Below are 14,370 nucleotides of genomic sequence, written 5' to 3'. Positions count from 1 at the left end.
CTAACCTGAAACCAGCGCTTACTGTTAATTGCAGCCTGCAGCTCTGCCCCGCTCTGCTCACCAACTACTGAGACTCTTACCTTTCAACACAGAAGGTGAACTTCTACCTTTTCAGTCACCTTCCAAAAATAAAAGCTGCCCCACATAATTGTCCCTATGCTCCACATCAGGAGGGCAGCATGGGGTGGAATGCTGATGCTCCTTGTTCCCAAAAACAGGTCCCCGCCCCTGGAGCTAATCCTACAAAAAATAATATTGTAGTACGGTATAGTGATTGCACAGATCACTACAGTACGTTGCTGCAGGGTAGTATTTTGGATCATTACTGTAGAATACCATAGTGTAAGGATAAAGGGAATCTTTCAGCTGTTAGCAGTATAGGGCCTATGATACACAGTTGAGAAGTCCTAAATGCATCCTGCACAGTGGGCAGTGGTACACACACACACACACACACACCCCCCTCTTTCATTGTATTCTTCTCATTTCTATGCCACCCTTGAGAACTGCACCGCATGGAACAGGCAACTGTGACACGGGCTCTACGGCGACTGAATTCCCATGCTTTTTTAAAATCAGAACCTGAAGAGACTGTAGCACCAGTGCTCTCCAAAAACAGCCACCTACACAGACAGTTCAGTGAGCCACACTCACCTGACACCGAAACAGGGGAAGAGAACTTGGGACCTTCCCCCTCCAGGAAAAAACATGCCTCTTCTACTTGACCACAAGCAAGATATCTGTTAGCCACCAGTACGCCACATCCACTTTGGAGGGCATAGCTGCCCCGTGGAGGGCCACAACATGATCACATGCCCTTGGAAGGGCTTACATTCCACCCAGCACACAGTAGCAGCACATGTGCTAGTCCAGGACCCTGACTAATATGCCTTCCAGCAGCATTCTCCTGACTGCTGTGTGGAATACGCTGCCCTGCTCTGGGGGTCAGTGACCAACAGGAAGGAGAAAGCTCTGTGGCAGCTGGAAGGACAGCTGGAGAGGCACAAGGCAGGGAGATAGTCATTGAAGTACTTACTGGGGCCCACTGGATGTTTGAGCTGTTAGGGCCTAGCAGCCAAAGTGCCTTTATCACTTCCTCCCAGTACTAGGTGCACTAACAAGTGCTGTTTCAGGACAAAGGGATGATGCACCGCTGTGCTCCAGTGAGCCTACCAGGAGGCAGCCTTGCACCCTTTTTTCTTGCTTTTCTTCTAGGCTTAGCCTTTGCTGCTGTCATTTTTTTTAAAACCCTGTGGCAACAGCAGGAGCAGGTAGGACTCCTGACTGCTGACACTTGTGGGACAGCTGCTGTTACCAGAGGCACTGGGGGATGTGCACAGGACAGCATCAGTCTGCATGAGAAGAGCAGGAAGAAGTGCCCTCAAGGGGTTAGGACAGAGGACTGGGAATCAGGGCTGCTGTTTCTATTCTCGGATGTACTACCAACCTGCTGGGTAAGTCACTTAACCTCGCTGTGCCTCAGTTACCCATCTGTAACATGAGAGAAACAGTATGTACACACCTGATAGGAACGCTGTAAGGTTTAATCATGCTTTGGTAAAACACTAACAGGTCCTTGCAGGAAAGGTGCTACATCAGGCTCTGATGTAGAGCCTACTAAAATCAATAGGAGCCTTGCCATGCTGCTCAATGGGCTTTGCATTTGGCCCTCAACGCAGCCTGAAGCACGGCACGCACAACAGTGGAGCTCAACGTACTGTGCGTTCCAGGTCAGCACAGAGGGCAAACCAAACCAACAATCCAGAAGTGCAGCACGATGCAAAGAATGCAGCAGGCAAACAGTTAAATGGAGGAGCCAGGGCCGTCCTTACCCATTCGCAAAGTACGCAGCTGCGTAGGGCACCAGGAAATTTGGGGCAAATTTCCTGGTGCCCTGCGCAGCTGCGTGCTGATCCAGACCCTGCTCTGGCTCTTCCCTAGGGCCTTGGCCCCAGCCCCTGCCCCTTCCCCGCCCACCCCAGCCCCGCCCATTCCCCCACCATGCCTCTTCCCGCCCCTGCTCTGTCCCAGTCCCACCCCCACTCCCCTGAGCTCTGCAGCCAGGCTGGGCCTGCACTCACCAGCAGCGGGAGTGCAGCGACCTGGCCCCAGCCGCACCACCGATGAGTGCTGGGGGGTGGTTCCTCCCTGACCCCCAAGCCAGCCCCGCCCCCCTGTGGAGGCCTGGGGCTCACCCCCCCAGAGGCCTGTGGCCCCACACCACCCCCCTGTGGGGGCTGCATAGGGCCCCAGAATAGCTTGGGACAGCCCTGGAAGGAGCACGTGATCAAAACCAGCCAATCCCTGGCCATGTAAATCCTTGGGTAACACTGCTTAGGCTGGGGTTATTTCTGTATAAATTTCCTAAATATGCCACTGAACTCAAGGGCACAGCTGGAACATTAAATGCAAGGGACAGCTGGCACGGCTATTCCTTCCCAAGGCACGCGCACACTTGTTTCTCTAAAGCCATTGCCTTATGGAGTCAAAATAAGCAGGAAGCAAGGATTTCCAAATTACAAGCGGAACACTTATTAACTGCAAAGCACAGAAATGTAACAAGACACCTTGTCCTTCTAGTTAAGCGTTAGTGGAAGCAGTTTAATTGAAAGAGACTAGGGTTTTCAAGGACTCATTCCTATCCTACAATGCTTAAAAATCTCCATTCTCCCCAGTGCATCCTTCCTCACAAAAGGGAGATGGGACAGCAGGGAAAAAAAGCCTGTTCTTCAAAAGTAGCCTTTAGTCGTGTTCTTGACAAAGCCTTATGAAAACAAAAACCAATGACACTAAGGTGAATCACTAACAGTCCACTATAAGCTTCTTAACGGACAGCAGTCCTGACTGGTTTACACGGACATCATCACATGCTGTCACTCTTGGCCACAATCAAAGGCTACTAAATATTGACCATTCCCATCCCAGTCACCCTCCTTTCCTGGCACAGGTTTTTAGTTGTTCATTTCACTTCCTGGAGTGTATGCTTTTTGTTCTGTGGATTCTCATGCCCCTCCCCTCCGCCCCCCGCAGGAGGTCTTTGAAATTTGATGGCAGGCAGAGGCTGCACAGCTTTCCAAATACCTCCAGGACACATTGATGCTAAGCACCAGCCCATATGGCCCCTTTTGTTTATTTACATTAAAAATGATGTTCAGACGGGACCCAGTGCTGATCTTATGCCAAGGTAACTTCAGTGGGGTTCGCAAAAAGAAAAGGAGTACTTGTGGCACCTTAGAGACTAACCAATTTATTTGAGCATAAGCTTTCGTGAGCTACAGCTCACTTCATCGGATGCAGTAGCTCACGAAAGCTTATGCGCAAATAAATTGGTTAGTCTCTAAGGTGCCACAAGTCCTCCTTTTCTTTTTGCGAATACAGACTAACATGGCTGTTACTCTGAAACCTGTCATTATTCAGGGGGGATACAAGCAAAACCAAACCCAAGGTGATTACCAGTCCTGGGCCCCATCCTGCAAGGTACTGAGTGACCTTAACTCCCACTACAGAACCCTGCAGGATGAAGCCCTCTGATAAGATCGCGCAGAGAAATAATTAATTCAGGGGAAGAATTCAGGGACAATTTATTCATATTTCCCTTGGTCCATAGATGGGCCACGCTGCTCTTGCACAGATGGGGGAATTCATCCACCACCACTGCAATATTCTCCTAAGCTTTCGCAGGGACCTCATGGAGGCCCCTCCACTCCTTAGTGGAGTCTGTGTAAGGGCTGGGGGGCAATATGTAGCCAGGAGAAGGGTGGGTGGGAGAAAATTAACATTGTCCCTTCATCCACACCGCAGGGATCAGGGAGGAAAGAAAATTAATTCCTCAAAGATTCCATGATAGAGGGTCTTTGGGGCAACCACTGACTGTGGGAGCCTGGACAGAACAACCTCAATGGAGTGCACAACCCCTGCTCCCCCGACCAGCAGAGCATATCTCTGCAAGAGAAACTTTATGTAGATTCCCTCCCCTTCAGACTCCTCCAGCAGGTTTTCCCACAGAAGCGGGAGATCAGGCCCTTTTTTAACTGCCTAATATTTACTTCCTCTCTTTATCCTATATTAGCATGACTGGTTTATTATTTGTATTACAGTAGTACCTTGAGCTCCCAGCTGCGACCAGGGTCCCATTGTCCTGGGTGCTGTACATATACATAGGAAGATACAGTCCCTGTCTCTGAGAGTTTATAATCTGAATAGACAAGACACAAACAGCAAAAGGAAGAATAATTATCCCTCTTTTACGAGTGGGGACTGAGGCAGAGGCATTAAGTGACTTGCCCAAAGTCACTCAGAATCTGTGGCATTGCTGAGAATTAAACACAAGTGTCCCAAGTCCCAGTTCAGGGCTTTAACCACTAGACCAGCCTTGCTCTATATTATTAGTATTTCTTTTGTGTTGATTTCTCCCCTGTGCATGAGGCTTTTGTGCCTGTGACGGTTGACGGATGAAGTGAGCTGTAGCTCACGAAAGCTTATGCTCAAATAAATTGGTTAGTCTCTAAGGTGTCACAAGCACTCCTTTTCTTTTTGCAAATACAGGCTAACACAACTGTTACTCTGAAACCTGTTTTACTCTGATCCAAGGAGATAACCATTCAAAAAAGTAAAACAGCTGGGTCAGTATTACCAATCTGGCTACAAAGTGTATTTAATATAGCATCTTGGCTTTTTGTAAGTCCCCCTTCCACTACCAGCTAGTGAACTGGTGATTGCTCTCAGTCTGTGGTTACTTCTGATGTCAGGCTCTATGGAACAGTTGGTTATGCTACTTTAAAAATTAAACAAAAAATATTTTTGTTTAAAAAAAAATAATCTACAAAACATGCACCCACCAGTCCGCTTTTTTAAAGCGATATTTACCCATAAAATGCTGCTTAAAATCCCCCAAACAGAGAACCAGAGGTACAATCCAGCAGAATGTTTAAAGTATCTTTGCTTTTTATAATAAGGAATGGATTGTTGTCCAGTGGATGAAGCAAGGGGGATTGGGAGTCAGGGCTCCTGGACTCTATTCCCAACTCTCCCACTAACTCATTGTGTGACCTTGGGAAAGCCAGCAAATCACTTACGCATGTTCTTAAATCCCACTCAAAGTTTTAAACACGGCTCACATACTTTGTGGAATTGAGACCTATAACTCAGTTTACCTAACTGTGAAATGTAGACCACTTTTCTTATGGGGTGTTGTGCAGCATTGGTAACACTTGAAACACTTGTATGAAAAGCTATGCAGGTGTGAAGTAGTAAATTTTAAATATATATATATTATCAGTAAGTTATAAATACCACATATATGCGATGGTTATTACTATATCAGTAACTTAAATAGTGTTTTCATGTATGAAGGCAGTGTGATCTAGTGCACAGAGCTCTGGACTGGGACTCAGGAGACCTGCGTTCTAGTCCTAGCTCTGCCATTGACCTGTTGGGTGACCCTGGGCAAGTCTCTGTGTCTCAGTTTCCCAATCTAAGTGATAACGATACTGATGAAGAACAGTAGGTAAGAGCTATTATTATGTGACATCATCATTTATAAATGATTTACTCTAACAATTTTCAGTAACTTTCTCTGTTATTCTTTATTTGTAGGTAACGGTTCTATTGTACTGTAAATTGTGTGCTGCATGCTCCATTCACATTGTGTGTATAGTAAAAATAATGTAGGCAGACAGTTCAGAGCAGCAGACGATGAGTTCTCAGATTTAACACATTGAAAATGAAATGTTTGTGAAGCTAAAACATTTCAACACTGCTCCTAAAGACCAAGTACAACAGAGAGAACCAGCAGGCTGCAGCTGGTTACTCTGAAGGGCCACCATTTTGAGGGGCAGAGGGGAATCATCTTGAACATCTATGTGGTAAGCACACATTTCTGTGAGCCCAAAGGCCTCAAAGCAGGAGACAAATTTCATTACAATTTATAATAAGGAGACTAGACACTGTTCTGCATAAAGCATCTCCCAGTGCTAGACAACAAGAGTCATTTTGGGGAGCTAGGATTCTTCTGCATTGCAAAGCAATGTCACAGCTGGTTGCTTTAAATAAACAAACAAACAAACAAATAAATCCTTGTGTGCAAATCCATTGAGATTCTGCCACAGTTGGGTGTTAGTTGATAAATACTGGGGGGAGGATGGGACTCGATGCACAATTAGCCGGTTGGACTCATTGCCACAAGACATCTTTTGAGACCAGGAGATTAGTGAGATTCAGAAAAACATAGGATGTTATATGGATAACAAGAATATCCAGAGTGGTTATATTAGGGACTTAAAAGATAAAACAAAAACACAACACAAGAGTTTTGGAAGGGTGATGAACTATACTGCTGCGGGGCATAAACCAGCTTCTTTAAATTCATGGAGGTCAAGAAGAAACTTTCCATGGGGGCAGGTTATCCCATAGCTGCCTACTGTAGGGTTTCTTGCATCGCCCTCTGAAGCAGCTTATACTGACCACTGTTAGAAACAAGGTACTAAGACTAGGTGCACAGCTGGTCTGATATAGTATGGCAGGTCCTATGTTCCTGTGACCATGGCATGCACAGTCAAAACAGTGATCGTGTTTTTTGTAATCACTTCAAAGCCACTTATTGCTCGTATGTCACGTGCTGCTCTAGAATGCTTTCTTACTGCAGCTTACTCTTCCGTTCATATCTGGAGGCTCACTTATAAAAATCCGTCTTTGAGCCCAGAAAAGTCCAAACGGGCATTCAGGTTTCAAAATTGGGAAACCACCATTTCTGTCATAAGCAATTATCCTGCAGCCGTAACATTTTGTATGGACATAGGGAATCTATTCCTAAAGGTTCCCACAGTGTTTCATAAACTATCCACACACACAGCACCACTGAAACACATCCACCTCTGAGGCAGCACTCAGGAGAATGGTGGGGAAGCAGGAAGAGAAAATTCTGGACCAAGGCAACTGGAAAAACCTCTGGGTCTATGGAAAATACTATGGGGGTATTATCTCCATTGTATCTTATATCTAACATATTGCTTTTCTAAGGGGTGAGCAGGCATTCTTTATTGAAGGGAAAGCAGTCACTGAACCATTTGTCTTAGGCTCCAGAAGTCAGATATCTTACCATGCAATCTAGTTAGCAAAGTAACATGCAATGCAGAGCAGGTAGCAAGACAGATTGCAGATCCACACAGCACACCACATAGCAACACCTTCCAGCATCCCTAGGGCAGTGTCATCTAGTGGCTAGAGCACTGGATTGCAAGTCTAGACTCCTGGATTCTATTCCTGTCTCTGCCTCACTGCAAGACCTTAGGCAAGTCACTTAACTGTGTCTCAATTTACCAATCTGTCAGTCGTGTATAACACTCACCATCCATATAAGGGAGTTTGTCAGCCTTGAGAAAGCCTCAGATGTATTGAAAGTTCTCAGCCTCATATAATACTTTAAACCCTTCCACCTAAGTGCAAAATCTCCTCCTATTCCTCGGCATTCAGCTACTATTCCATCATTATTTCTAAATCATACAAACAATAAATAAGATGCTGCAGACATTTCCTGATTGGACCTTTCCCTGTATATTCCAACAGTTCTCAAAGAATTGTTTGTTTAGTTTAAACTGGATTCGGACACCACTGTTTAACATCTGAAACACGCTAACGCTTCATATTCATCAGTGTTCAGGGCTGAGCTCAATATAAAGACTCACATATGCTATGGCTTTTACTCAGACACACCACACTGCCAAGCAAGTGGCTTGCAGGCAGTTGTATAACCAAGTACTTAGAGCAAGTTCCTATTTGGGGAAACCCAGCTGCAGTTGTAATGCAAAGCCCCTGTGCCGTATGTCACACGAGCCCATCTTTAAATACTTATCCCTCTTCTTTTGTGCTATGTTCCTGCATAAACCCTTACTGGTTCCAAAAACAAAACAGGAAGCCACGTGTAGTAAAAGAAAATCATTCTTTAGAGACAGAGGTAATCAGCCACCCTTGGGAGCCAATAATGAAGGTCAGAATAAATATAGGGATCACCTCTGGAGCAATTTTCAGATTAGACGGTCAGCAACCACTAAACTGTAAGAGAAAATGAAAGATAATCCACTGTGGGGGCAAGGGGAATCTTTAATACTTAACACCCAAACTCTTCTAGGGCTAATTATCTTGGCTGATTTTCAAATGTTAATTTGCCATTTCAAGTCAAGAGCCTCAGAAACTGAAGATGGGAATGACTTACTGGATCTAGACAGTACAGGACTGTTTCCCTGTAGTTTTTCGTTGAGCAGGTAAATAAGGAATTACTTGGCTTACCCTGCAACTCTTGCTGAAATCAATGGAACTGTGAACGCTCACCGCTTTGCAGGAGCAGGTCCTCCTTGCCTTCAAAATAACAAAGAGGGGGTGATTTTGTGAGAACGTGTCCAAATAATAACAACGATCAGGAAGCACAAAAGACTATTTTCCCCTGGTTGGTATAATTACAAGTTAAAATTTGTCAAACTGTTTGAAGCATAAAGAACCATCCTGGCTTGAGTTTGGAGAGGGCCAAGCTCAAAATAAGTCATGGCCAGGTGGGTGACAGCACAGAAGTTAACTGAATTCCTGTTAACATTTCTATGCTCCTTCAGATTGGGGACCATCACCACTGTATCAGAGTGCCTATTTTATCAAAGAACTGCAGCTTCTCATGCTGGGCCTTACAGCACGTGTAGCTGTGTAACAAAAAGGGAACGTCATTCCTTTTATTCTGCACTGCTCCTTTTAACATGCAGGAGGTTTCCCTCCTGATGTCTTGGGTTTCAATTCAGATCCAGAATGTTAAGCCTGGTCTACACTAACAAGTTTTGCTGGCATCATTACATCAGCTAGAGGTGCAGCTTTTACCAACATAGCTACTCTGACAAAAGCCCTACGGGACATGGAGCTATACTAGCAAAAAAAGTGCTTTTGCTGGTATAGTTAACGTCACTCAGGGAACTGGTATAAGCTATACTGGCATCTGTTCTAGGACATTTTGTGAGGATAGCTATAGCAGCAAACCTTTTAAGTGCAGACATGGGTTTAGAGTCTTTCATATGAAGAAGACTTTATATTCATTCTTTCTTTATATGTCATTTCCTTAACCTGAAGTTATCTAAATCAAACCCAAAAACAAACAAAAAAATCCAAATACACGTGTGCACGGCTTGGAAAACAGACATAGGGCTCAGTCCTGTATTTCACTGGGATCTGATGGCACTCAGCTCTCCCCCGAAAAAAGCTGTTTAGCACTTAGCAGAGTTGGGTCTCTAATGAAGCAAGTTGCTGTTTCAAACAAACATGCTAGCAGGGCTGCTGCACTGGTTGGCATGGCATGGACAAAAATATTCAACACATTCATGTAAATACACCAAGAATTTTAAGAGGCCCCGGCAGCTTATACAAAAACCTACACACACATTTACTACCACATGACGACCACTAAAGATGCAGTCTTAAAGCCATCAGCAAGGGGAAAGACACTATGTATTATACTCAAAAAGAAAAGGAGTACTTGTGGCACCTTAGAGACTAACCAATTTATTTGAGCATAAGCTTTCGTGAGCTACTGCATCCGATGAAGTGAGCTGTAGCTCACGAAAGCTTATGATCAAATAAATTGGTTAGTCTCTAAGGTGCCACAAGTACTCCTTTTCTTTTTGCGAATACAGACTTACACGGCTACTACTCTGAAACCTATGTATTATACTGCAGCACCTAAATGGTTTGCAATTACAAACATCTCTGACTGTTATTCTCCTGCCTTCAGAGTCTAAGGGCCCTCTGCTTAATGTGAAAAAAATCATTACTGATTTGCCTAAGGCAACATGGAGCAGAAAGATTGTACAAGTTTCTATGGAAACAAAATTAGTAGAGTAAAAACCACACTCATGGGCATTGTAAATTATTTACCAGGACAGGCCCCTGTCCATTAAGATCTGATAAGAAGATTTAAAGGTAATCACTGGGCAGAGTGTTGCAACCGCTTAGTTCAGGTCACTGAAACCACAGTCAAAGAAGAGAACAATTTTGGCTTTCTGGCCATGTGTACTGCATAAACCACTTTAGGTTAGAAAGCATGACTCACTCACAGGTGGTGGAGAAGTTTGAATATTAAACATCTTTCAGATCCTGCATTTTTGTCATCATATTTGCAGTTTGGAGATTTCTTTGGTGAGGTGGAGGCAGAGCACAGACCAGGCCTGAGTGATATGTGAGAGAAAATAAGTGGATGTGGATGTGCAACAAAGGATGCCATTCTGTGCTCCAGATTCTAGGCTTTAAAATAAAAATCAAGTCTCTTGCCCACAGGGCTGCACCGTGTCTAAGGGTATGTCTACTAAGCAGTAAAACACCCGCAGCTGGCCCATCTCAGCTGACTTGGGCTCAGGCTGTGGGGCTGTGAAATTGCAGTGTAGATGTTCAAGTTCAGGCTTGATATTCCTGGTATTTCTAAAGGAAACCACAAGAAGGGTGAGGGGAGGGAGAGAAAGAAATACTTTTTCAGAACAGAAACGAATACCGCACCCCTTCCTCTCCCTCTCATCTTTCAGGACTTCTTTATACATCATGAAGAAGCAAAAGATGGCGTAAACCCAATTTAAAAAAAAAAAAAAGGACACTAGCAGTTCTCCTTTAAGTCCCATCTGAAAGAGGACACCTCTAGCTGTACAGCACACCTTAATACACTTGTGGGGGCCCTGTTTAAGTATGACTCAGAGATTAACAGTGTGTTACCAACACCACTTCTGCAGCCTTTAGGTGTTTCCTGTACAGGTCTCCCATCTAAAGTACAAACTGATATGGCCCTACTTAGCTTGCAAGGATCACACTTATAAGTTGTTATCACTTGAAACCACAGTTAGAAAGAAAAAAATGGAGTAATTCAGTCTCAAAGCCAATAAGGTATTTGACTTGCACATATTCAGTCCAGTGAATGCACTGAACTGACACCTAGGTACAGTTACAGTAAATGTGTGCTGTATTCTTGCTATGCAGTGACACAGCATCTCATTTTAAATAGCCCTCCTCTTTTATTCTCCCTCACACAATGTGACGTAGCTCAGTGGAGGAGAACCTCCTTGGAAAACTAAACTTACTGGTGATGGATATTTAATTAAACACCAATATGTCACATATCCTCCAGGGAAACAACAGAAATGTTTCCAATGAACCTTGAAAAAAAAGGGATATTACATCGTCTGGTACATTTGGGCTCTTAGAGAGTAAATGTGCAGTTCACTAAAAGTTGTAGTTTAAAGTTTGCTCTGTTTCTGTTGGCATCCCGACAGAATGGATCAGAATATTAGATGGAAAATATATGGGGAGATTAACCTGGATTTAAACTCAGTGTGATGTTCAAATAGGCTCTAAAACTCTTTTCAAACTTAGAAGCACAGCTTGGACAAATTGCAAAAAAAGAAAAGGCATAGTAGATTAGGGCAAGTGTGAAGGTGGTACTAATTATAGAAAAGTTGAAGGGTCCAGAGTTAGATGATTTCGACACATGAAAAGATGTTCAGACGAATATATAGGAAACATGGTGTTAAACTTAGAAATGGAGGGTAAGAGAAGGGTTGGAAGACCTAAAACTATCATACAAAAGGATGTGATTAGCGAGGAGTTTATGAGGAACTGCTTCAAGACAGACTAGAATGGAGAAGAAGGACTCGATGGCCCGACCACACATAGATGGCCCGACGACACATAGATGGGATTAAGGCTAGAAGACTATGAGATTTCTCAACGGCAAGAGAAGCTGATGGCTTCCTTCTATTGTCTCACTTTGACAGACGCCTGAACTCTCTGGGTTCAGCCTAGACACAAACAAATAATAATGCTGCTGCCGCCACCACCTCCTGCACTGATTTATTATGGCCAGCCACTGAGTAAGGATAAGGTCTTCCCACAAACACCATCACGCTTCCATTTAATTTTTTAATTAGCATAATTAATTTCCACATATAATTCACAATGCATCGCAGTCCAGATATTCAGGCCAACCCAGAGCAAAGACAATTGTCAGCCAATGGTAGTTCACAATTTAGAACAGGCCTAAACACTGACATGATTATTTACTATTTGTATTGCGGTAGTGTCTAGAGGATCCATTGTGCCAGGCACTGTACATACACAGAACAAAAAGATGGTCCCAGCCCCAAAGAGCTTATACTTGGAGTGTAAGATGAGATATATAACAGGTCAATACAACAAGCAGAGGGAGAGCACAAGGAAACAATGAGACAATATTGGTCAGCATGATAGGCTGTGTTCCCAGCACACCAGCAGCCGAGCTTTCTGTAGGCATCACAGCAGAGGTCAGTTTTAAGGAGGGATTTATAGGAGGACAATGAGGTAGCTCTGCGGGTGTTTACAGGGAGCTCCTCCCATGCATAAGGGGCAGCATGGGGGAAAGGCTGGCATTGATATAAGTTGTATCTATATGCGGGGATGCTAATTGAGTACCCTGGGACCGACTTAGATAGTTGGGGGAAGGGGAAAGCAAACATGCATTCTTTTCCAGTCCCTTTTCTGCCCTCCTCTCTCCAATCACCTTGATCTTAATAATAACTAATAACAAAATAAACTAACGGCATTTTTGTTAAGCTTCTAAATTTATACCAACTGGGCTGCATTTGTACCATTGGGAGGCTTGTCCCCATCTTTCCCTAAAATCTTGGAGGGAAGAAACCCTGTTGAATGGAGAACAAGTCCCAGATGTATATTAGGGGAGTTCATGAGCACATCTGTTTCCTTGACCATGGGCAACGACTCCAAAGGGTGCTAGTATAATGGACTTAGCCACTATAGGATAAGAAAATCACGGCTACCTCTGCATTTCCAAGAGAACACAGCCACAGAAATCTTGACTAGAACGGTTTTCATTCACCTATGCATTGCATTGCTATCCAGGTATGTCACTCCCTTAATTCCACTCCAATCTTCATCCGGACCTGCACTGCCACTCCTCTATTCTCTCCTTAAATTCCAGCTCTACAGGCCAGCAAGTAGAGTATGCTGCAGCCTGCCTCCAAAACCATGTAAACAGCACAACCGCATTATCCCCCACACTCCATTGATACCACTTACTCCATTGCAAGACCCAGTCAACATAAGTATTTCTATATTCCCCTCTCTGATCTCCCCATTTGTCTCACTCCTGTTTCCACTCTGTCCCTTCACACCATCTAGATACCCTTGGTGCAACAGCTTTTTCCATCAACTCTCTATCTCATTTCAAATCCCCTGTGAAAACAGTTTCTGTCACTTCCCTGTACCTGCTCTTCCTTTGTTTTCTCATCACTTGCTTTGTAACCAAGTTTTATAGCCCCATAAAGCATTCTGGGACATGGTTTGCAGGGAGTGAACCAGTTCAAAAAGCTGCATTTCACTGCTTGATCTAATTTTAAGAAATGCAAGCTTCAAAAGTAACTTCACCTAATAACAGAGAGGTAGAAATATCCAGGTACCTCTAGCTTTGACAAAAGAATGAAGAAAAATAAGGTTTGAAGGTGCTGCTATGCCTGATCAAGAATGAGAATGCAGTTCAGCACAACATACCTTAAATGTGCCAAAGGATATTTACATATTTCTGAGGATGTTACACTTATGTCAACTGTAAACTGCTGCATAAAAATATTGGGAAAAAGAAGAGATTGTTATAATTGACTCTATAATTAGGTAAAATGTTAAAATCAGCTTAAAGACTGAATATCACTGCAACTTATCTAACAGATGGGACATGCTTCATTCTCTAGAGAAGATATAATTATTTTCTTATTTCTAGTCAGTTAAAAATTTGCTTTCATGTGACCGGACAGCAAAAGAACCTTTAAAACAGGTATGTGTAATTAAACACACACTTAAATGCATCCATTTCAACCTGTAGTTAATACAGACCCCTTCTCTAACCCTGCCTCCATGTGGCCTTTCAAGAGGGACAGAGCAGCAAATGAGAAATTGACAAGATGTCAGACAGAAGGAAGAAATATCGTTTCCCAAAGTCAGAGCTCATTTTCCAGCAACGAAACGAGAGACAGAGCTGAAAGGAAATGCCAGGAGCACAGGCAGCAGCATCTCAATAGGCAGACACAGCTGGCACAGACACCCATTTAACCATGTGTCCTGGCTGGGCTTCTCTTAGACAGGGACTATTATTAATGGATATAGAGGCAGCACCCTGGAATAATAAAAGCCATTTGCAAATGCAAGAATACAACAGCTAAAAAGCAGGTTAGTATTAAACTACCTTCTAACTGAAGAAAAGATGTCAGATAAAGATGAGCATGTTACATTGCATCACAAAGTTCTTTTAAGGGCACCACTTTCTGCTATTCCACATATACTTGGCTAGCAACAAATTATGCACATTCACACATT

At 43.7% G+C, this 14,370-nt stretch overlaps 1 protein-coding gene across 6 annotated transcripts in view; it reads right to left on the bottom strand.

The window, feature by feature from the left end:
- Positions 1–14,370, bottom strand: part of CUEDC1 (CUE domain containing 1) — a 136,392-nt gene that overhangs the window by 81,196 nt on the left and 40,826 nt on the right. The window contains exon 1 of one of the 6 annotated variants that reach the window (XM_073315109.1): positions 4,104–4,126. The exons of the other annotated variants lie outside the window; for them this stretch is intronic. The gene's annotated coding sequence lies outside the window, so the exon portion shown is untranslated. Of the gene's footprint in view, positions 1–4,103; positions 4,127–14,370 lie in introns of those variants that run through there. 6 annotated transcript variants of the gene reach the window in all.

The sequence above is a fragment of the Lepidochelys kempii genome, chromosome 17 (genome assembly GCF_965140285.1).
Source record: "Lepidochelys kempii isolate rLepKem1 chromosome 17, rLepKem1.hap1, whole genome shotgun sequence".
Lineage (NCBI taxonomy): Eukaryota > Metazoa > Chordata > Testudines > Cheloniidae > Lepidochelys > Lepidochelys kempii.
Note: the sequence above shows the minus strand (reverse complement) of the source record. Positions and strands in the feature narration are given on the sequence as shown.